The 24,236-nt window shown below is 39.5% G+C and overlaps 1 long non-coding RNA gene across 2 annotated transcripts in view; it reads left to right on the forward strand.

Annotated features, from left to right (window-relative positions):
* Positions 1-24,236, forward strand: part of LOC101995128 — a 45,932-nt gene that overhangs the window by 10,979 nt on the left and 10,717 nt on the right. The gene's annotated exons all lie outside the window — the stretch shown is intronic.

Consider the following 24,236-nt stretch of genomic DNA (forward strand, 5'->3'; position numbering starts at 1 on the left):
AAAGTTTCCCTTTCTTATCCGTGAAGCCTTTCCCTGGCCATTAAACCTGAATTCTATTCTTACTGACCACTTGGCATAGGATCCAGTTGGCAGAATGAAGCAGAGCTACCAAAGGTAGCCTTTGAGTGGAAAGGGGACACACATTTCGTAAAGTGGGACCCTCAAGTCAGCAGCACTTCTAGTATTGGTATTTCTTCATACTATTGAGTAGAAGACCAAGAAATTTCTTCACTGGTTTGAAGATGAAAGAGAAAAACCTGGAAACAAAGATTTGTTGAGAGAAGCTGAAGAAAAGAGCCAAGGCCAAGTCAGGCAGAGGCTTAGTAAGGCTGAGCTATGTTGAGATAGAGTTTCAAGTGAATGGTTCTGAAAGCCTGGAAAAGCTGCTCTCAGCTACCAGACCCTTTAACAAACCTACCCATGGGCATTTATTTATATGAGCAAACTAGTCTTTTGGCATCTGCTGGGTTTTATCAAACTTCTTCAACAAACTTTGAATGCCTATTGTGAGGAAGATCCAGCCAGAGCAGTGGTCATGGGCATTGACAAGGGAGAGAAAGTTTCTGTGAGAATCAATGGTTCTTGAATGTGGGTTTTGTGATGGATTAGGACCCAAGTGCTGTGGATGCTAACAGAGCCGATATAGTGCTTGGTTCCTAGTAGGTGCTCAGTAAGTGTTTGTGACATAATTCGTTTATTGAGCACCTCCTATCAATCAAGCACTGTGCTAGGCTCTGGGGCCACATAGCTAAGTTAGACATGATGCTCCTCTTGGAGGCCCTTATGTCTAGTAGTGGCTACAGTAGAATTAAAAATACTATTTGATTAATACTAATAATAGCAGTATTGACAGGGATAAGAGAACTTGCCCAGGAAACAGAAGCAGGTGGCACTGTGGGAAGAGGCAGTGACTATACCATTTATTCAAAAGAAAAGGGGAGAGAAAGAGGCAGCAACTGGAGAGGTAAGGCTCAGGCGCTTTGCCTTAAAAAATGAGAGGTTTGAGCATGATGTTCCCATTAGAGAGGACAGGGATAAAGATTCAGGAGTTAAGGCAGTGAGCAAAGGAAAGACATGAGGCTATCGAGGTGATATATAGTAGAAACTGGCCAGGATTTCCAGGAAGAACTCTTGGAGGCAGGAGAGTGTGGATTTGCAGGTTGTACCAGGAGATGATGGAGAAGGTGATGAGTATGGAAAGGGGAGTGACTGGCATAATGAATTGCAGATCCCAGGCCAGTCAGAGAACGTAATTATGCTGAATGAGTCTGGTAAATTGGGAGATATCAAGAGGTCTAAGAATGCAAGTTAGAGAAACAAAGAAAAGTCCTCAGTGGAACAGAGAGTATGATATAAAAGATGACACAGGTGGGGCAGTTTTCAGTGACAAAATGATCCTGGGTGTGACCCAGGATGTGGATAAATGATGTAGGTGTAGGATGAGGTTATGGTAGTTGAACCAAAGATATTTAAATGCTTCTGATCATCCAAAGACTCGCACCGGGAGTCTAAGAACAATTAAGGTTTGGGAGACCATAAGAGGATGCCAGTGACAAAACTTAGTGGGAGAATGTAAATGTCTTAGCCGCCCTTTACCTGAAAAGGGAGGTGAGCAAACGTGGGTTGTGTATCTGTGAGCGTGGCTTCTCCTTTTCACAAGGTCCTTATGGGAATGAGATGAAAGGTTCCAGCTACAGTGAGAAGGAACCAGTGTCTACGGAGTACAGTCTGTCCCAGGAGTTCCAGTCTATATCCTTAGCTGCCAAAAGCCTAGCTAAGGAGAAGGCAGTGCATTGTTTGTAGCTAGTCAGTTAGCATGCAACTCCGCAGAAGCGTTGAGAAGTGAAGGAATGGAGAAGACCAGAATCACACAAAGGAATGGAAACAGTATGCTCCGGGTTAATTCCCAGAGAGTGTACTGCCTGCTGACCTGCTCATGTCTTTCCATGATCTGTACAGGAACGGGAACGAGTGAGGCAGCTTGTTACAGCCATCCCTCAAGAGGAATGACAGGCAGGGAGGTCAAGCTTTCCTTGTGCCCAGGGCAGTTTTTGAGGTACAATTTTGATTAACAATTGGCTCTAGAGTTTAAGCTCTTGGTGGGGGTGGTATCTCAGAGAAAGAGCAGTGACAGATAACCCCTCTCATCTTTGGAGAAAAACTGTGAGGAAAAACTGTGGAAAATATGAAATAGCATCCAGAAACTCTAAGATGTTTTCTTTAACAGTAGCAGCACCAGGAGCCACAACAAGCAACAGCTATAGTGACGACACTAGCTAATACATATATTGTCTTATCGTAGACAAGGCTCTGTTCTAAACACTTTTATGTATATGAATTCCTTTAGTACTTACAACAGCACTGTGGAGTCTAAATATCAATATTAGTCCATTTACTGTTATATAATGAATACAGGAGGCTGGAGACTTTATAAGCCAAAGACTACTTTAGCTCAAGACCCCTTGACTTTGCAACCAGGGTCCCAAGGCTTTATAGAACATCATATGACAAGGGTCAAGAGGCATGTGCATGACTCTGTATCTTCCCTCTCTAGTTACCTTACCAGAACTCAACCATGAGAGCTCCACCTTAACGGCCTTATGTAAATGGAGTCACCTCTTAAAGGCCTTGTCTCTAAACACTATCACTAAATTAATTTTGTATCTTCCTAATACATTACAATGGAGGAAAATTTCAACATAAAAAGTTATAAGACACACTCAGACCATATACAAATCATAGTGGCATGAATATTAACACCATAATTGCTGGCACTCAGTGGTCAAATGCTTTTAACTAGCATGTGCAAAGCCATAGGTTCCAGCTCTAGTACCGCCGACAAATACACTCACAGAGCAAGGGCCTACTAGAATTAAAATATTTCTACAGCCCAAATCTGATGAAAATATAGGGACGAACAGTAACAAATATTGATCTTTTTTCTCTGTGGACTATAGAGTGTACACTCTTGAAGTTTGTTCTGGATCCTCAAAGCTCTTGCTCCTTTCTCCCTGGGAGTTAGTTCATGTGTGTATGAAATACACTGTTGCCTGCTGAAATTTTTGGTGATCCTGCCTTGCTGTGCAAATTACCTGTTTCTATGAAGGAAACCTGACAGGAAAGCGGCCTTCAGAAAGGCATATGATTACCTAGAACATGCTAGGAAAATCAGTTGTCTCTGAAAGATAATACAAGGAACATATAAAATGTTTTCCTGAGCTGGAGAGATAGCTCAGCGTGTACTGAAATGAACCGAGGATCCTGACAATTCCAGATAAGCTATCTACCATTAAAACACAACCATGGCATTTTTGGAACATTTTGTGTCGAGACCAGGTAGTTCATTAAGTCAACCATCACTGGTAGTTCAGTAAAGTGTTGAATTTATGATACTCCTGCCTCAGTCTCCCTGGTAGCTGGGATTACAGTCCTGTAACATCAGGCTTGACTGCCTGGGTGTTTGCTTTAACAGAAGCATCCTATTTCAATTCTATCTTATAAGTACGTATAATAGTTCATTTACAAAAAACTGAAAAATTACATATATACATGGCGTTCAAAAATGTTCTTTCTACCTTTATAGTTTATTGCAAATTCATTTTTAATATTAGAACTGAACATACCTGCTGTGTGTGCTTGTTTGGCATTTCCTATGCTCCATCTTTACCATTGCCGTTTTGCCTTTTTCCTTCAAGGTCACATATAAAGGCCCCTAAATTTTTTTTGAGTTTTCCTGGTTCACCTTCCTACATAGCTTATGGCCTCTTTCTGCTCTCAATTCAAAGTCTCCCTGTCGTTTACAATTGCTAGTCTTTGAGAACTGCTTATTATAGTTAGGTTTGGAAATTAATTAACATATCTCCATGACCATTTCCTGCTCTGTAAGTCATTGGCTCCCTTGAAGCAAGTACTTTACACTTCCAAGGTTAAGTTTCCCTCCACTAGCTCTACTTCTCTACCTCAGTATTTATGGTGTCAATAATATTTTCCAGGGTCAGCCTAGGGAATTCCTGATGCTTGGTTAACACCAACAGTGCTCCATATAGTCTCAAAGAGGCCGATGCTTGTGTGGAGGCCTTCTGAGCTCCTCCCATATCTGTCTGCCCTTGTAAACATCTCTCCTTCCTCTGCTGCTGTACACGAGGAATGAGCCAGAAAAGCAGGAGTTCCAACATTCTTATGGACCATTTTTTATGTCCCTTCCCCCCCAACACTACTTTGCCTGCTTGAGTTTGCTTTGCATAGTAGACATGCTCAGTCTGGTCACTGTGGATGAGAACCACATTGCCGAAAAGTCCTTCAGTACGTGGACTGCTCAAAATCACTGTGCTGTTGAGCCAGTGGGTTCTTCTGGCTCGGAGATGAGGGCTTCACCTCATGTATTTGCACTGCCCTTATACCAGTTACTGCTAACCTCAGAATCAGGTTGAGAATTCAAAGAAAATCAAACCCTTATGCGTTGCCCTGAGGCAAAACTGTCCTCCTTACTACCTTAAATGCCCGATTTCCATTAGCCACTTTTTTTCCCCTGGTGAAAATTAATACCACATTGTAGGAAGATAAAGTCGCATGGTCTTTAGCCTAGTGCCAGTGCACAGTCTTGGCTGCTATATAGAGGCACACAAAAGCCAGGAAGAACTGCTCTGAGACAACATAGAGTGGCTCTCTACCACCAGAAAACTACTCTTTAGACCAGGCTGGTGGACCTGCAGCGCTATCTGACTCTGACTGGGCTACAGTGAAACCTTGGCTTGGAAGACTGGGACATATCATTTTATAGAATTATCCCCAGCTCCTTTTCTCAACACGTAGTGCCATAATGAAACAGAACAAGCAGGAGGAAAAGGGCTCTGGTAGGGGCTAGAATGATTTAAAGATCCTAGCTCGGTGTCCGCTCGCCTCCTGGTGTCAGTCTTAATTGACAGCAACAACAGAAGTACTCGGATGACTGAATCTCACCATCAGAAAGGAATTATGAGGCCGCCTAATTCCCACACACCTCCAACCCCTTCCAAGCTCCTGTGTGGGGGTTGCACCTAAAATAAGCTTTCTAAGGAGAGGGCTTGTCAGGAAAGGCTGTCCTGTTGTTTTTCTCAGTCAGGGAAATGGGAGTGCAAAAGAGCAAAGTAATCAGCAACTCAGCTTTACTCGCTACCCTTGCTGCATAGGGGGGGCAGGGCTGGAATGTCAGTTTTCCAGAACTCATACCTGGAGAGAGAGGAAATCATTGGGATGAGAGAAGAGTGGTGACAGAGTGCGGCCTGCAAGTAGGCCATCTGAACTGTGAAGCGCCTGATGGGGTCTTCCTGATGCCTTCCAGGCACGTGTATATTCACTTCTCTCAGAGGCTCCTCCTCCAAGATCCCTAGGCTCCAACTCACTTCTAGATGTTCACTGAGTGTGGGAAACAGGCACAAGCATGCACACACACATGCATGCTCCTGGTGCTTAGAGCTAAAGAGATCTAGGAAAAGAGTGTGTATAGGTGATTTTAATGTGGATGCTTATATACAAGAAAATACATAACTATCACTTTGATATTCCAGCTAATTTTCATTTTAATGGCCATGACCATGGATGGATCAGAGTTGTTGAAGAAAATAGTCACTCTTAGGAGTTCCAACACTGGGTCTGTTTGTCATTTCTGGGAGGGGACACAGCTTTCAAGGGTGGTGTGAAATCCAGTAGATAATGAACATTAATACAAAGGCTTTAGAGGATGAGAATGAGGGTACATTTTCCCCTTTGCATCTTTGTATTGTTCTTCTAGCTATGTAAAATATGTTAGCTATATAGTGTATATTAATTTAATCAAGAAAATGTTATGAAAAAGAATAGATTAATAGACATAGAAATGTAGACAATTATTTTTCAATAAATGAAATGTAAATGGTATAAAAAACGGGAGAGCATTAAAAGGTAAAGAAGAAAAAAGGATGGGGAGGGGAGATAGAGGAAAGCAAATTGAAATTAAAATGAAGCAAACAAGTGTCAAAGACAAATAAAATCACTTAGAAAGTTAAATGAGTGAAAAACTATATGGAAGGGTCATGACATGACAAGGGAATACAAAGACAATCTGAAAGAACCAGAGCAAAATAATGTGGCACTGGCCATCTTCCAGAAGGTGGAGATTATTTCTTTCCATCCCAAGCAAGGATTTGATTTAAAAAAATGCAGTCAGTGTAAAGGAGAAAGTCAATTCACAGTGGAGAAACAAAAAGCACAAGACTAAGGTTAGCATCACTGTGTCACAACTGAGGTACATTTTGTAAGGCACCTGCCCACTCACTATGCCTCAGAACCTATCACTATAATCCAAAAAGATGAAAAGTCAGAGAAACTGTCCAAGCAAGAAGAGTCTAAAGAGATGTAACAAGTAAATGTCATGTGGGATCCTGGATGGGATACAGGCATAGAAAAAGGACATCGGGCAGAAACTAAGGACATTTGAATAGCTTTAGTTAAAATGTAATACACAATAAAATGCATAAAAATTATATACCATGAGTGAGAGGCAGTAGTAGAGAATGCTCATTGTTGAGGATGTTGAATCCTCTGTGCTGTCTTTATAACATCTCTGCGATTCTAAAACAGTACTAAAATAAAGATGCGGTTTCAAGTTCAAAGACAAAGGAGAGCACATGAGATAATGGTAGAGGAGGAGAAGAAAATGAAACTCTCTTTTTTTGAGACAGGATGATGTCACTGTGTAACTCAGGCTAGCCTTGAGCTCATAATCCCCCTGCCTCTACCTCCTAAGTATCAAGATTGTCAGGGTGTATCACCACAGATGGCTGAGAGACAAGTTTTTTAATTAAAGAAAACAATATAGATAAAGGAAAATTATAAAAGAAAAAATTTCTACCTCCCCCAAAATATCTAAAAACTACTCATACCCTCCTAATAAACCTCCTTAAAAGCAAAAAGGAAAAACACATCAGTTAAGACCCAAGAGAAGGAAAAAAATGCATGGCAAAAGAATATTAAGCCAAACCCCATTTTTAAAAGTGAAAAAAGAAGAAACAAACATAAAAATCCATAAAAACAGTAAAGCAAAACCCAACAAAAACATAGTAAAAGGAAGTTCTACCAAACATAAAAAGAAATTACTAAAAATATGACATGAAGAGCAAAAAAAAAAAAAAGAATAGAGAGAAAGGAAAAATATCCCCAGGAACAATGTTGATGAAAAATAAGTCCTAAACATTGAAAGGATAAAAAGAAAAAATTGTAAAAGACATAAAAGAAAGAAAACTCATGACAAATAGATAATAAAAGGGAAAGAGAATGGGTAGGTCACTCAGCATGTTAAAAAAACATCAGGAGAGTAGGAAGTGCTTTGGTTTTGGTAGGCTTGTGGAGTGGGAACAAAATACCCAGAAATCATGGCTGTCCACAGTGCCCTCTGGGAGCTGTTGGAAGGAATGAAAAGGGCATGTTATTGTAACATAGGCAGACAGGCATTTAAGTGGCTCATTACCACCATATTAACTTTTTCCCATGTGAGTCTGGGAAGCTGACTGTTTTACCCAAAGCCCATGAGTCCTGTTTTATTTTACCAGGTTCTGAGAGATGAACATTTGTTGATGGGCCGGATCTATGATCTGTGCTGGGCTCCTGCCTGCCCAGAGATAGATTTTAATTCGACTTCTTTCGGAAGTTATTTAGTCTGAATGATGCAAGATCTATCGGAGCCACAGCTAAGTGACTACTAGGTCTTCACTCCCAGTACTTTTGCTGAGTCAGGGTTCTGGAACTTGCTAATCACCAAACTCATCAAGAGCCAGAGGGCATCTTTCCTATTCACTTAGAAAATGTGATTCCTCCCCCATGTGAAGGAGTATATGTATAGGGGTCATCACAAACAACCAGAATCCCAACTAGAAACAATTCAAACAACCACAGTTCCAAGTAGGGATCTCAAACCCATTCAGCTTTGGATCTGAAATATTGTGGTTGTTTTGTCAGTGTTATTTGCTCTAGCTTTAAAATTAATCTTGCTTAAGATTAATGGTTAAATCATTTTTCATGAGCAGACTGACACTTAACTGGGTAGTGCATGGTGTGGTCTGGGAGGAAGTATATTTCTAACATGATTGTTTAGTCGAGTCATCCCAGTGAGGGTCATGAGAATTTGACGGCAATCATCACATTGGCTGTGCATTTTGACATGCAGAGTTCCTGCTCTGGCCTTTATCTGGCCAGAAGCAATAGCAATAGGGTAGCTGCTGTGATGGGACACTGGGGCACACATTTCCCACAAGTCACATTAGTGAGTAGTCAAGAGGCAAAATTCTTTACACCCCCAGAATGTCTGTAATTTTGGGGGGACCTAAAACCTGGTGCTTCTTGGCTCTGGCATACGGAGTGGTGCTTCTGAGCATTTGGGGGTGGGAGAGCTGAAAGTATGTGTTAGAATGCTGTATTCCAGCTGATGGATCATACTGAAAGGCTCTAAGTTAACAAAACTAGAATAGACAGGTAGACTAAAGAAAGGACTAACAGATCGAGAATGAAGCGGAACATGTAGGAACCAGGTAATTTCGGGCAAGTCACAAAACCTCTCTAAACTTCTATACAAGGAGCGCACTACATAGAAAATGAATGTTATGATTTTTTTCCTTATGAGGAAAATTTAAAAACAGATGAAAATCAAAAATATGACCATATAATAGCAAAAATATTAAATTAAAGCAGGGCATAATGGTAATTAGAAGTTGTCATCACAAAGTAACAGTAAAGAAAACAAAACAGGCTGAGAGCTTGAACCCAAGGCATCTTGGTTCTCCAGTCTTCCAAGTGCTTCATCCTTTTCCTAGCTCACCCTCCCCGCACATCCCAGCCAAGCCATCCTCTTTCAAACTCACTGTTCCCTGCATAACACTTCAGTGGCCTTTACAACGGGTTCCAGGCTTAGGCTCACATGATTTGGATTGACTGGTGATACATGGCTAGAGACCAGACTAGACTACTGTTATTCCATGCCAAATATTTGCCCCTAGATACTGATGTGTCCCATGGAACTTCAATTTATTATTTTTGCTGGTTGTACTATAAAACATAGAAGACATCCTAAAACAAATGGTTACTTTTGGAGTCATTGTTTCCCAAAAAGGTATTTTGACATTTAAAAATAGAGATGGTATAATATCAGGATTTTAACTTATAACTTTAGGAAATAATCTGGCATAGTCTTGCCTTTCTCGTTTTCTTTTGGAACAATGGAATACTCAATATGAACAGCTGGGAGCTGGGTGCCAGCCTTTTCTCTGTGGCTAACAGCAACATTTTGGCTATGCTATTTTTCCATTTGGGGCCTCACTTTTCTCATCTCTACAATAGGGATGCCTAGACAGAGTGCTATCCAAAGGGTGGGTGATCCGGCTGGAAGCTCAGGCTAGCCTGATCCTAGAGCTTCGCTCTAGTCCTCATATCCCTAAACTCCTGCTAGAAACAAAGCCTCACTTCTAATTCCCAGACCCTGAACCAGGTGGCAGGCAGTTCACATTCCTGGCGTGCATGAAGCAGAGAGTGTTTGCCAGCAGCCATGATGCAAGGCACCACGCTTTTTGATGTCCTTCACAATTTTGGAGGGGTTGCTTCTGTGACTCCACCTCACTATTTCTTGAACTTTCCCTGTGAATGCTGCTTTAGACTGTTTTTGCTTCATGTCCACCACCAAGTTGTACAAATCCCTCTCGGGCCTTGTCTCCTCTATGTGTCTATTTGGGCTTGGTTGCTATAGAGAGATTTTACCTCTCATCTCTTTTCTCTCTCCCTTTTGTTCCCCCCCCCCATATGTACTTTCCACGAATTCCTCCCTATTTCTTTTTCCCCTTTAGACAGAAAGCATGACCTCAACTGTTGGCATGATCCATAAATGGCATTATCTGAATTCTTGGCAAAATCCCAATTGAGGAATGTTGAGCTACAGTTGGTTCTAGGTAGCTGGAGGAAATATAAAATTAATTAGCAACATAATTTCAGGCTTTACCTGCCTTGTAAAAGTGCACCAGTGTTTGCACTAGAAAGCACTTTCTGGCCCCAGTCCTTCTCTGCTGTTTTAAGAAGACTTGGAGTTGAAATGAGACATTTTGAGCTAAGTGGTCATTTTACTGGCAACCCCAACTTCACTAGTCCTGGGTAAGAAACATAAGAGAAAATTCAGGCCTGCAAGGCTACTGTCTTGGAGTTTAAGGCTATCTCAGTCTGCAGTTGTCTTCATTTGCTGGCCCAAATGAAATTCTGCTTTCTTGCCTCTTCCCTGCCTCCAGTGTCTCTTCAGATTGTTTGCTTGGCATCTTATTGTATGACAACTAAATAATGGGCCACTGAGAGAGAAAAAAATCCCAAACTACTGTGACACTTAAGAGGCAACCCAAATTACAGTTGTTTCTTTTTTTATTATCAAATTTAAAAATAAGCCAAAGTGATACAATCCCAAAATTCAATTTGGATTTAGTTCTGTGGTTGTTTACTGTTATGGGTGATGGGCTGTTTTTTCTTTGGGAAATTTCCTTGTGAACCACAGCCTGCCCAGCCCCCTGTCTGCCTTCCAATTCCAGCCCTCTTCACTGCCCTAGAGCTGGGCCTTCGAAGTCCAGGGTAGTGGAAGCATGGCACAGTGCACTTCTGGATTCTTCCAGCTGTACTCTCACTGGGGAAAATCAACTTTGAAGTAAAGCTGGGGGCCTGCCAGGAAACTGAAAAGGGGTTATTAAAAATGGCCTTTTTCAAACCACCAGTGATGTTTTGCTAGCAGAGGGTAACAGGTTACTTGGAATCTGAACTGCCTTGGGTTTGGGATTAAATTGCAAAGTTGGCTGAGATTTCAGACCCCCAGGGTCTTGAGGGCTGAAGACACAATTGAAAGCATATTAGATGCTGGCTGCATCTACACAATACCAACCAACAAGTTAAAAGGGGGAGAATTCACTAAAATCTGTTTATTTAATGTCATGAACACAAAAACGTAAGTTTGAGTTTAGTCTTGTTCTTTTTTTATTTAATTTTATTTTAATAAATCCAGACTAGAATATTTTGAAAATGGAAATAGCCTGTATTTCTACTAAGCATTATACTGCTTAAAATTCCACTATATTCTCCCTCACAGCCCTCCCCCCACCACTTTAGGTAGGGACCATTCTATGTTAAGAATGAAAGAGGGTCATACGGGGTTTTTTCTTCCCATTCTTCCCTGATACACTCTGATGCACCTGCAATTGTAGGATTAGCCTTCTTACTTTCTGTTTATTGAGGTCTTGAGAAGGTTTTGGTTTTCCAGACTTCCCATTCCATTATCTGTGCTTTATCCAAGCCTTTATCACTATCTGCTCTAGCTCTTAGCTAAAAACCCTGGTAGTCCTGAGCCATGTCCTCCTAGGTACTTCTCACTCACCTTGAAAGAAAGGTTGGCTTGGTAAAATTCTTAGGGAAAAATCTGCTATGAACTTTATTAGTGTATAAGTTGGTATCTGGCCAGAAAACCTAGAGTTTTAAGTTATTCTTGCTTTGAACATGGCCACCTAGACTTTATAATGGACTTGGTGCTGCAGGACCCACTCAAACTTCTCAGGACTTCGAGGCCCCTAAGAAACCTAGCTCGAGGGACCTGTGGCCAAGGAATGTCAAAGTTGGTGAGGGTTGGGTAGGTAGTAACTTAGGGGTGTCACCCCACTTAGACATTTTCACAACTCAGGACTCCAGAAGTGACTTGAACTGCTTGAGTGGCGGAGGTCATTAGTAGTGACCTTGAGTTACTATGATGGGAGAACCAAAGTGAAAGTCCACGGGTAGCCGAGTCACACTGCTAGCCAGTGGAGAACAGGGACAAGAGCTGGTCTGTGGAATAAGTAGTGTGAATCTATGGTTGGGAAGTAAGCTGAGACGCTGAGTGTCACTCTGTGGCCAGTTCAACTCCCAAGCAACTGGGCATTCTTTCTCAGAGTGTCCAGTTGCTAGGAGCAATGGTAACAAAAAGCAGTAAGTAAACAGGAGATGCCAACTCAGGCCTTCGAACTTCTCAGGTTGTTCTATTCCGGTTAAATCATTTTAGGCTCTGCTTTGTCTCACCTAGTTGTCCCTTCCCATGGGATATCTGAGATGGGGGCTCGTCCTTCATTTTCCAAAAACAGTTGATGGAGGGAAGGTGAAGGAAATTTTCTGCTGCCATGGAAGGCCAGTGCTGGCCCAAGGCCAACTTTCCTGAGTTTCTCCCAGGCGGATTCCACAATAGATGGGGGTAGGAGGAGGCACAATTGGCCCAGACTGTTTTTATTTGGTCTGCAGTGTGGGAGATCAGACATTCTGAAGAGAATTGAAAACACTTCTTTCTTTGGATTCCTGGGGCTGTGTAGGGGGAGCTTGGGCCTCACTTGGCACAGAGTTGATTATAACATTAAAAAAAAAACCCTCCAATATTGTTGCCCAAGGCTGAATGGAAAGTTTTCCTTCCAGTCAGAACTGACTCCTAAAGCCTACACCTTCTTAAGCCTTTGATTAGCAGACACCTGCCACCAAGGCGATCAGAGAACAACAAAGCTGTGAGGGGCTTCTCACAAAGCTGCTGAGGGTGGATCAGTGCTAATGGAGGCTGGATGGGAGTACAATGGTCTACCACCCCTGCTAGACCCCTAAGGAGCCCAAACTCAGAACTTGTATGCCAAATTAAAACAACAACAACAACAACTAAAAATCAACTCTTTTTGAATCTGCTGAGTTTTTCTCTTTCTGACTCATTTATATGTGCTGAACTTATCAAAAATATGTTTTTGCTAAATGGCACTGTGTCTAAGCATGAGCCCCAGCTGACTGCTTCATCTGAGGCAAGAATGCCAACCATCTCACAGTTTATCATAGCCTTTAATTCCAAATGTTTTCAAGAGAAGAGGCCAGAGACAGCAAGATTGCTATATTACTGATGACTTCAGGGGAGTTTGTGGTTGACAAGACAGTGTTGGAAGAAACGTATGATTAATGCAAAGGAAAAAAAATAACAATGACTCACAAACAGAGGAACTCTGCACTTACTAGATCCCTCAAATTAACTTGCAAATAAATGACCTCTGGAGCAAAGCCACCTTTCATCAGTGTAAAGAATTTTGTGGAAATATTAATGATTATTTATTTATAACCCCATGTGCTTTCAAAACATATTTTAGATCGCCAAGTAGAAGGGTTTTGATCCAATGGGAGGTCATTGTAAAATGGCTCCTTCTGCAACTGGCCCTGATGAGCTATTTACCCAGAGCAAAGCACATTGGCCCAGTTGTCTTGGTGATAGACAGCTTGGCAACAAGAGCTGTCTGCACAGCTCTGAGGTGGGGTTGAACTGTCTGTAATGTCTCCATTCAAGTTTGGCTAATTGAAATCAGGAAGAAAAATTAACGTAGAAAGAAGGCGAAAAAAATTACACCTCCAGTCGGGTTTTTGCATGCCTGTCAATTTGCTAAGTTTTAAAAAAAAGTGGTTTTGAGAATTTCTGTTCTGTTATTTTTACTGTGTTATTGTTATACACGAGATGGCACATTAGCTTCCAAGACAGGGCTAACAGTTGTGGCAATGAGCCAGTTTCCCAAGGACCCCAAGTCAAGTTGAGTTAAACCACTATCCACACTCCATTAGCATAACATCTGAGGCAAAGAGCAAGAGTGAGTATGGAACCTGTTTCTGGAAGGTGATGCTGCTAATTACCAGCTAAGCCTGCTGTATGCTTAGAAAAGAAGGGAAGCCAAGACTGGAGCCCTTAACTTCAAGCCTGTGAACCTCCAGAAATTACAGACAAAAGTTGTGTATATTCATATTTAGTTTTTCTTTGAATCCTTGGCATTAAGCAGATTCTCTAAGGATACGGGCCACTTGTACAGGCATTTATGTTCACAGGCTTTGCCCCTGTTTAGTTTTTCTGGTATGCAGTTGTTGGGAGACCAGGAAATGGTTAGAACCTTTTGACCCACTATCTAGACATGGTAAGAACATAGATCACTCAGCATATTACCTTTCAGATAAAATGAAAACATAAACAGGTCATTTTTCTTACCTATTGTAGTATATAACATAGAACAAAGTTTAGACAAATATAAACATGCATACAGGTTTACAACTTTTATTTGTGTATCTTTATATATATTCAGTTCTTCTTTTATTATTATTTCTCACTTCCATGGGGTACAAAAATGTTTCCTTATGGCTCCATTTCATGAAATTGGTACATCTTTACGCAGCTATTGGTCATAATGGCAACTCATTTGATGACATGGTTTTCATTACTGTGGTAGAGCTCTTAGCACTAGCTAATGAGCATCTTTTATTCTGGACCCTCATATTTTCCAGACCAGTCCTGGGGGCTGGAATTATGACTCAGTGACAGAGTTGTTGTCTACCATGGGCAAGGCTCTGGACTCCATGACCAGCACTAAAAATTCTAAAGCAGGAAATTTTTGATATGTTATCATGAAGAAACCCACAAGTGTGTGTATGCTTGTGTAAGTATGCACATGCATGTGTGTGAGAGTGAGGATAGAAGTCAGCAGGTGATTTCTTCAAACCCTTGTATTTTTTAGGTTTGCCATGTGTCTGTGTGACTGCTTGTCTGTGACTGGTTGTACATGTGCCATACCACATGTGTGGAAGTCAGAGGACACTCTTTTTTTTTAAATATTTATTTATTTATTTATTATGTATACAATATTCTGTCTGTGTGTGTGCCTGCAGGCCAGAAGACGGCACGAGACCTCATTACAGATGGTTGTGAGCCACCATGTGGTTGCTGGGAATTGAACTTAGGACCTTTGGAAGAGCATGCAATGCTCTTAACCTCTGAGCCATCTCTCCAGCCCCCAGAGAACACTCTTGTAGGCCATTTCTTGCCTTCTGATTTAAGACAATGTCTCTGTTGTTCCCTACTGTGCATGTCCGGTTTGTTGGCCTGCTAGCAGCCAAGGATTCCCATTTCTCCACCTCTTTCTCCTGGTAGCAGTGCTGTGATTACAGGTAGTCACACATGTCCAGCTTTTATGTAGGTTCTGGGGATTTGAACGCAGGTCCTCGTGCTTGTGTGTCAAGCACATTGTCCACTGAGCTATGTCCCTAGCCTTCTACCTTACTTGTTGAGATAATGTCTCTCACTGAACCTGGAGCTCACCAATTCAGCTAGGAGTTCCAAGGGATCTGATTGTCTCTGCCTCTTCAGAACTAGGGATAACAGGTACATGGACATGCCCAGCTTTTTATATTGATGTTGTAGATATGAACTCAGGTCCTCATGCTTGCATGACAACCACTTTTCTGAGAACCTCTCTCCAGTCCTTCCATGTTAAGTTCTTGCTTTTAAAAATATCAAGCACATTACCTTTATAGTTAGAAAAAACAAAATTAAAAATTATATATCAGCTAGGTTAACTTATTTCCCACCCCCCTCCTTCCCTTTCTCTCTACACCTCTCTGATGCAGATCAAACCTAGGGTTTTGCAAATGTAAGCACGGTACCACCGAGGGACATGCATTTACAAGCTGACTTCTAGGTTGTGTCAATCATACTTTTGAAAATCCCCCAGTTAAAGGACTGTTATAATATTATGTGTAAAATTGCAATTAGAAATCCAACTGGAGATTTCCTGTATACTTTGAGTCTAAGAAAAGAACTCAGTGTTGGTCAACATCATTTCCCTTTGGTGTCATTGAATTTTAGGGGGAAAAAGACAATTTGAAGTATATAGATCCAGGTACGTGTAAATTCTCAGGGAATGGGGATATAATTTACTGAGAAGAATTGTTGGACTATAACGATGAGTAAAGGAGGCCAGGCCACCATTCTTTGTAAAATGGAAAGTATAAATATGTCAACTCTACTCTGCATGTACCCTGCTCTTCACCTTCTGGTAAAGGCTAGCATTGGGGCAAGGCTCAGCAAAGGGGGAAGGACATCTGTTTTACACATTACGTGGTCATTTATACCATGGACGAAAGCATGATGGTTTATTTATCTTAAGCCACATCAAAACGGTTGGGTAAAAGTAGTCAGGTCAGAAAGTTCCTGGCACAAAATAGGTGTATAAAATTGGAACTGATGCATAAGTATTGCCTTTTTCAGGGGACTTTCTAAAATATCCCCAGCCAAAATGAGCTTCTGTCCTTCCGCTCTCACAGTCCTCCTTCTGTATTTGATTCTAGCACTTATTTCATATCTAACTAAACTACTTGGAATTGTTATGTTGTGAATTCTTTGAGACATGCCTTCATCATGGTTGCTGATGACTTATGTGTCTTGTAGTAATTAATTCATTTATTTTCAAAATATATTGTATACCAGACATTTTGGTGTTGGAGGCCTCCTGGTGAAAATACTCAGTTTTTCCTCTCAGTGAGCTTAATAAATATTTAGTTATTCATCTTCCTGATTCCTCCTATTATTATGGTTTAGAATAAGAAGATAATATTCAGGAAAATGTCCATATTCTTTTGTCATTCTGAGGGACATAACATTTTCTTCTTTAGTCATTCTAAAAGAATTTATAATTCTAAAAGTTTTTTCACCATTACTAAAGAACATTTTAGTAGTCATATAGGCTGAGAAATTAAGGCCTTAAGTGAGGCATTTTATCACAGAAATCTTAATTGTAGTGCATTGGAGATGGAGGTGAGATCAGAAACAGAGAAGAATGCATCCTAGAGAAATTACAATGTTTCCGTATATTTAGCATGTGGCTCTGTGGTCTTCATGTGGTGAGATGAAGGGAAAATGGAGGTGTAAGAACATTTGCTTTGTTTCCAACTTCATAATATCTTCTGTAATTAATTCAAAGAGAGTTGGAGACTGCCTTGGTATGACATGCATATATACTCATGAGGTATATTCTCCTTTGAAGTGGAAGCCTACAGGTTAATGGTTAGGCACATGCTAAATTTAATATTTTAGTGTAATTTTGCATATCTGCTTATACAGTATATCTTCATACAGTATATTTGTATATGTACTTTACCCTGTGGAAATTTGGGTCCCATATCCCTATGTGGTATCTTTCTTATTAAATACTCTTTGATGCTCTGATGATGTTGAGAGTCACTTATAGAATGGTTTGTTAAAGATAAAAATTGAAAAATCATTCTTGTAGTGGAATTAAAAAAACTGTAATATTTCAAAGTATAAGAGATACAACTAAAAACAAACCCACTGGCTATTTTGAACTCATACTTTTTGTTAATGAATAGCCATTGTTGGAAACTTTATTTTCTTACAAATTGTTCTTTAAGGTTTCTATGAGTTTTTTTTTTAAACTTGGCACACTAATACATGCAAGGAAGCCAAGTGTGGTGGCACATGCCTGAAATCTTAACACTTGTAAGACAAGGCAAGAGGACTGGGCCACATCTCAAAAGCACCCACAGTGTGTGCATATATGGTTCGATGTAGGAGGAGACCGCTTGTTTGTTTCGTGGCTGCCCAGAAACCGAAATAATCACACAGAAATTATATTATTTAAATCACTGCTTGATCTATTAACTCTAGCTTCTTATTGGCTAACTCTTTCATATTAATTTAACCCATTTCTATTAATCTGTGTTACCACGTGGCTGCAGCTTACTGGGTAAAGTTTCGACATGTCTCCAGCAGGGCTACATGGCTTCTCTCTGACTCTGCCTTCCTTCTACCTTGCTATAAGCCAAGCCAGTTTTTTTTTATTCATTAACCAATAAAAGCAGCACATAGACAGAAGGCCCTCCCTCACCAGTTAGATATACAAGGAAAGTAATTTATTATTTCATTTGTCAAAATCTTTCAAGAACTCTGTGCCTTCCTGTCCTAAGCACTTTTTATTTATTCATCAAATGTAATGAATACAATTTATTAAATCTTGTCTGTCTTAATGGATTAATTGACTCATTGATGAAACTAAGACATTATACTGAATTGATTAGTAATGAGGCAGAATCAAGCTGTTATTAAACTGAATTATGTTTTTGAATGAAGTCATCAATTGAACTGATAACAGAATGGTTTTTTAGACCAAACTGACCTAGAATGTGTACTTGGACACAAAAAGACTTGGATGTTTTTATGAGTGGATCAATTCTTTGTTAGAGACAACTAACTCATTAAAATACTTTATTTAATAGTTCATTTTGAAAATCCCTTAAAGAAGTGGACATTTTAAATCTGCTATGAGTATAGGAATTTTAAAGAAGTATTTCTGAATTAAGAGTCTGCTTGGGAAGTTTGGTGTTTAAAGACACCCCAAAGTCCCTACTATTCCTCACTTTACATACAGGCCCATTGGTCTGGTGAACTAGAGGCTCAAACTTCACTTTTCTTTTGTGAGAGTGCAGTTTTCCAAAAGCAACAGCAACTCCCTGTTGGGCACTGGTTCATTTCTGGAACCAGATGAAAAGGTTAAAATTAGTTATTGGGAATTGTGTGTGATCTACAGAAGTGACTAAAATACCTCATTTTAAAAGTAACATCAGAAATAAATGTGTTGGGGGAGGGTAGAGTGTTGGCAGATGCTGCTTGTTCATTCCCAGCTGCCCTTACTCGAAATAATCACACAGAAACTATATTATTTGCAATATTGTTTGGCCAATAGCTTAAGCATATTTCTAGATAGCTCTTATATCCTAAACTAACCTAGCTCCATTAATCTCTACATCACAACAAGGTTGTGGCCTACTGGCAAAGTTCTAGTGTGCTCTAGCAGAGGAGTCTGTCTCCTGTGTCAGCAACATGGCTTCTATCTGACTCTGCCTTCTTTCTCCCAGCGTTCAGTTTAGTTTTCCCTGTCTAACTCTATTCTGCCCTATCACAGGCCAAAGCCAGCTTTTTTATTCATTGACCAATAAAAGCAACACATATACAGAATGACTTCTCACAACAGTAGAGAAAAATACACATACTAAAAATATACTTAGAACTCTCTGCAAGTGTCATAAATTCAACTTTAACAGATTGATAGAAGCTAAAATAACGCTATTCCTTCTGTCGTTAGACTGGGTCTCTCTCATAGAGATGAGGCAATCCGAGCTCAGTCAACCAAATGACCTTTCATCTTCAGATCAATTTTTCGACACAAAGCTATTTGATATAGTCCTGTCTTCTCCATTTTGAGGACTGTCCACCAGCAGTTAATATAAGACTCAAATTCCTTTTGTCCTTCAGTCACCTTTAGCTCATACCCTACCTTAAAGCTCCACCTTTCACATTCCCTTTTGCATTGAGACCTGATAAAAATTTTCCATCTCTGTGAGTCTGAGACTTTAAGATCAACAAAGACCTCTGATTCCCTGTACACTGAGAATTTGTGTGTAAAATTAAACACATTTTCTTTGAGTATCACTCCCCCTGCCCATTCTTTTATTTCAATTCTGAGTCAAAATCTCTATGCTAGCCTCTGAAGAGGTTTGGGAAACTCATGGTACATAGTCATAGCTGAACTAGCTTAAGAAGGCTTGTAGGTGGAGACTGTTTGTTCATTTCCTGGCCACGCAGACCCAAATAATCACACAGAAACAATATTAATTACGATATTGTTTGGCCAATAGCTTAAGTATAATTCTAGCTAGCTCTTACATATTAAATTAACCCATTTCTATTTTCTGTGCATTACCATAAGGCTTGTGGTTTACCAGCAAGGTTCTAGGGTGCATCTGTTTCCTTTGGCACCTACATGGCATCTCCCTGACTTCCCCTACTTTCTCCCAGCATTCAGTTTAGTTTTCCCACCTACCTCTAGTCTGCCCTGTCACAGGCCAAGCAGCTTCTTTATTAACCAGTGATAATAAAACATATGCACAGCATATAGAGGGGAATCCCACATCTGGGGCTGGGTTGCTTTTATTTACAATTCTAAGACAACAACAAATGTGAAAAGTATGGGCAGTCCCTACTACCATCTTTTATTCCCTGGAGCTCTTGCTGAGTTAAGGAGGCTTTGGCGACTAGTTTTCTCAATAAACAGAAAAACTCAGTAGGTAGGGATTTATTGGGTAAGAGTTTTGTGGAATCCTTTATATCACATCATGTGTGTGTGTATGTGTGTCCAAATTAGTGAAAATATACTTAATTTTGAAGACCAGATAGTATACCTGAGGGGTTGGAATGCTCTGAATCATTGGCCATATATGTTATTTTGGGGCTGAGAATAAAATTTAGAGGCAATTCTATCTCTGAGCATGTTGTGGTTCACTTCTTGAGGTTTGAGCAGCAGCCATAAAGCATGTACAGCTGATGTCTGTATTTAATAAATGACTTGACAGTCACTACCACAATCAAATATTAGATAACTGGAAGTGTTAGTTGGCATTAAAGTGTTTATAGTGCACTATGGCAATGTTTTAAATACTTCATATAAATTTTCTCATTTACTCTTCATGGAACCTGAAAAAGTACAAATACTAACTCCACATCAAAGATGAAGAAAGTGATAAAAATAGTTCCTGATCAGTGGACTGATCCAGGATTAAAATCCAAGCAGTCTGCCTCTATGCTCAGCTTATAATAATTACCATTATAACCCTGAGTCTGCCTTTATAAAATTACTTTCTTTGCTCAACCCAATATTTATACCTGAGACTACTTATTTGTATCAACTTAGTCCAGGGTGTATAATAACTCAGGAGTTATGTAATGTATAATAATATTTTTCTAAGTGAGAAGACATGCATGCAGATAAATTATGGTGTCAGATAGGACTAGAAGATGAGTTTAATAGACTCATACAGAAATATATGTAATTATTTGACAATCTTTACAAGGTCTGTGAGGCAAAATGAAATGAAAGAGATTCTGAGGAAAATTAAATATGTAGTAATATTATTCCTATGCCATTAGAAGATACTACTGCATATTTAGTAGTAACTGTGATATACTGTTTTAAGAATTGGTTTCATACAGACAAATGAAATGGAATTTTTACCATCAAGGAACTTGTAGTGCATATGGATAATAAACCATTGTTACAGTAGTATTATCCCTCCTATGGTGAGAAATAGGCATAGAGCTCATTATAGATTGTCTTGGTATTATTCATAACAAGTTTATGTTCTTATCCCCGAGGCAATACAGAACCATTTAACTAATGTAGTAATCTTACTATATGTTCAGGAAAAGTTCACTCTAAGTAGACAGAGCAGATTGAAGAAAAATGAGATAATATGCTTCCAACTTTGAACCTTTCCTGATTTTTTATTAGATAATCTTTGATACTCTCATTTATTATTATCTTGACCTATCCAAAGATATCTATGTGTCTACTATCTTTGCTCTATGTAACAAATAAAAGAACTACCCTCAGAGACTTCACAGCTTAGTTGGGGAAACATTCATTACAAACACATAGATAGCAACACAGTCATCAGCGTGTTTTTCTTGTCCTATATACAGTTTTGTCAAATTTATCCTGTTGGAATGTAAGCCTTTCTTAAGAACATACAAATGTGTTTTATTTGCCTGTATTCCTAGAAGAAACTGAAAATAGACAGTAAGCTCAATAAGAAGGTTTTGTTGTTGTTATTCACTATGTAGTATTTCCATTGACAATGAGTCCCATACTGGCAGTTCAGGACTGAGGACTTAAATTTGTTCCCACTTCCTCCTTATTTCAAATAATGTTTTGACCCCTTGGTAAATTAACTGTTTAAAATTGGGCTAAACTACTTTTATGGCTCGCTCTTTTCTTCTTAACATAATATACAGAGTGGTTGGAAATAATCAGTCACATATTGAGTAAGACCCTATTTCTGATGCCCAGATCTGTGACCTTATGCCTCTGGCTTTGAAAGCCTTGCTATATAGGTTTCACACTACATAATTCAGAGTCCTTAGAAGTTTTAAAGGCTGGTAAGAGTCAAGCTCATCTATTTTCTAATATCAAGTTGATATTCAGTAGAGGGATTTTAGCTGGACATAGAGAACTGAAGTCCCCATCTAGACTTAATAATAGCCCTTTGGGAAGGCTTTGGAGGACTCCTCAAAGAAACCTGTTCAAAGGCTTCCCTGGAAGCCTTTCAATCGTGCTCAGTACTGGAAAAGGCTGCTGGTTATGGACAACTGCTTTCATTTTGCCCTGGTTCAAAGGCGTTCACCTCAGGCCTGAAACTTGTGACTCCAACTTGCCTTTAATTTATAGCCAAGTGGTGGTTGTTAACCCTAAGTAGTTTTTCAGACTTCTAGATGCAAAGGCTGCATCATATCCCAAGATTTCATGCAAGAGAATAAAGATAGTTAAAATACAGGGAGTGAACATATATGGAGAACGAGTATTTTTAATTGAAAGAATTATTTATAGCCCTTTGGTATCTGGGGAATCTCAAGTTATCAAGTTGTAATTGATCTTTTCTAAACTGATGTATGGTCTGTTAGGGGAGAAGTAGTTCCCACCTCTCATGCATAATTAATTACAAAAAGGAGCTTAGTAGGTCTATCTGAGAAGGAGGGGAGAGAGATAGATGGAGGTTGATAGGGAAAGGGATGAACAAAGAAAGAAAATTTTTCTGTGGCTTAATAAGTAAAGGAAGTGAAACCAATACAGAATTCTGAAGAAGTTTAACACGAATGTTGGACTTAGATTATGCTAAGCAAATAACAAAATCTTGTTGCCATTTTAGAAACTATTCCTAAATTCTATCTTGTTGCCTGAGTAAAAATTTGATTCTGATAGTCATTCTAGTTCCAGGTGACTGATTCTAACCTCAGAAGGTGGGAGGGAAGGGAGATGAAGCAAGATGTTGGTTTTGACAGCAGTTCAGGCCCGATTCAAGCTGTCTTCATCTCTGCCTAGCTATCTAAAGCAGAAGGTCCATTTCATTGCCCTTTATTTGATCCCTGTAGCTCTGAAATGGCAGCATGTGCTGAAGCTGGCATGAGAAGAGAATCTTAGAGGTTGTACCAAAGGTACTTTTACAACCACAACATGCTATTTGCCCTGTTGTAAACAGACAATATTTTTTAAAAGTACCCAATGGAAACTACTAAGAATATTAAACAAAAACAACATTGTAAGACTCGAGCAATTTTGCAACTCAGAGAAATCCTTGACATTTTTTTATCTGATTTGCAAGTACATGGCCCACTTTTCTTCATGGTGTTTCAAATTTACTATAGTGATATACATCGCCATTCCATATATTTAAGAGTACTCAGCAGACAGCCATTGACAACTTGAATTGAGAATCCATGACAACTTGAATGTTGTCTAGAGAATTCTGTAGGATTAGCATTCCTGGGTATAGGTAGTAGTACCTTTTTTTCAAAATAGGAAGCCTGTAAGTGAGAACATTTTGGCCCAGAAAATTCCAGAACTTTGAGAATGTCCAGTTGTTTAGTGTATATATAAATGTATGCCTGTTTGCATATCTATTCTACACAATAGTAAAGCATGTTCTTAAGACATTTAGATTAGATCATGAGACTCTGAAGTTGAGTATCAAGTTTATCTACCTTCTTAACCCCATGTTTGAATTACAACTGTAATATCCTTTCCTGATAGTGATCTAGTTCCAGGGACACAATTAAAAGTCATTCCATTTTTAAACTTTTTTTGAGAAAGTATGGTGTTGGGGCTGGAGAGATGGCTCAGTAGTTAAGAGTACTGGTTGTTCTTCCAGAAGACCTGGGTTCAATTCCCAGCATCCACATGGCAGCTTACAACTGTCTGTAACTCCAGTTCCCAGGTACCCGAGATCCTCATACAGATATATACGTAGAGACAAAACACCAATGCACATAAATAAAATTTTTTTAGAAAGAGAAAATATGGCGTTGCTTAAATAATGTGGTCTTTTAAAGTTAGATAGAGATGAATTTGTATCCAGGATCCACACTTCACTGGATGGAAGCTGGTTTCTCTCTTAGGACTTCAGTTAGCCAATTCCTTCACACATATGCCTTTAACTGGGCTCATAGAAAGACTCAAAATATTATAAGAAATCTTTTTTGAAATTATTTTTTTATACTTGAAGAGAAGGTATATTGAATGCTTCTTGTGTTTGCACTTACTTGGATTAAAAAAGATAAAGCAAGTAGGCAGAATATACACTGTAGATATTTCTCTAAAGTCTATGTTCTCCTCTTAATAAAGAACAACCAAGATCTTTCTATGTTTAATTTCTATAGTTAATGTGCTATAGACCTAGTAACGAATATTTTGAATTTCATAGTACATATAATGCTCCAAGTATTATCCTGAATTTAAAATTATGACCTAGTACTGAGCACTAACAGAGAACACTGCTTAACTATTGGC

The sequence above is a fragment of the Microtus ochrogaster genome, unplaced genomic scaffold, assembly GCF_000317375.1.
Source record: "Microtus ochrogaster isolate Prairie Vole_2 unplaced genomic scaffold, MicOch1.0 UNK65, whole genome shotgun sequence".
Taxonomy (NCBI): domain Eukaryota; kingdom Metazoa; phylum Chordata; class Mammalia; order Rodentia; family Cricetidae; genus Microtus; species Microtus ochrogaster.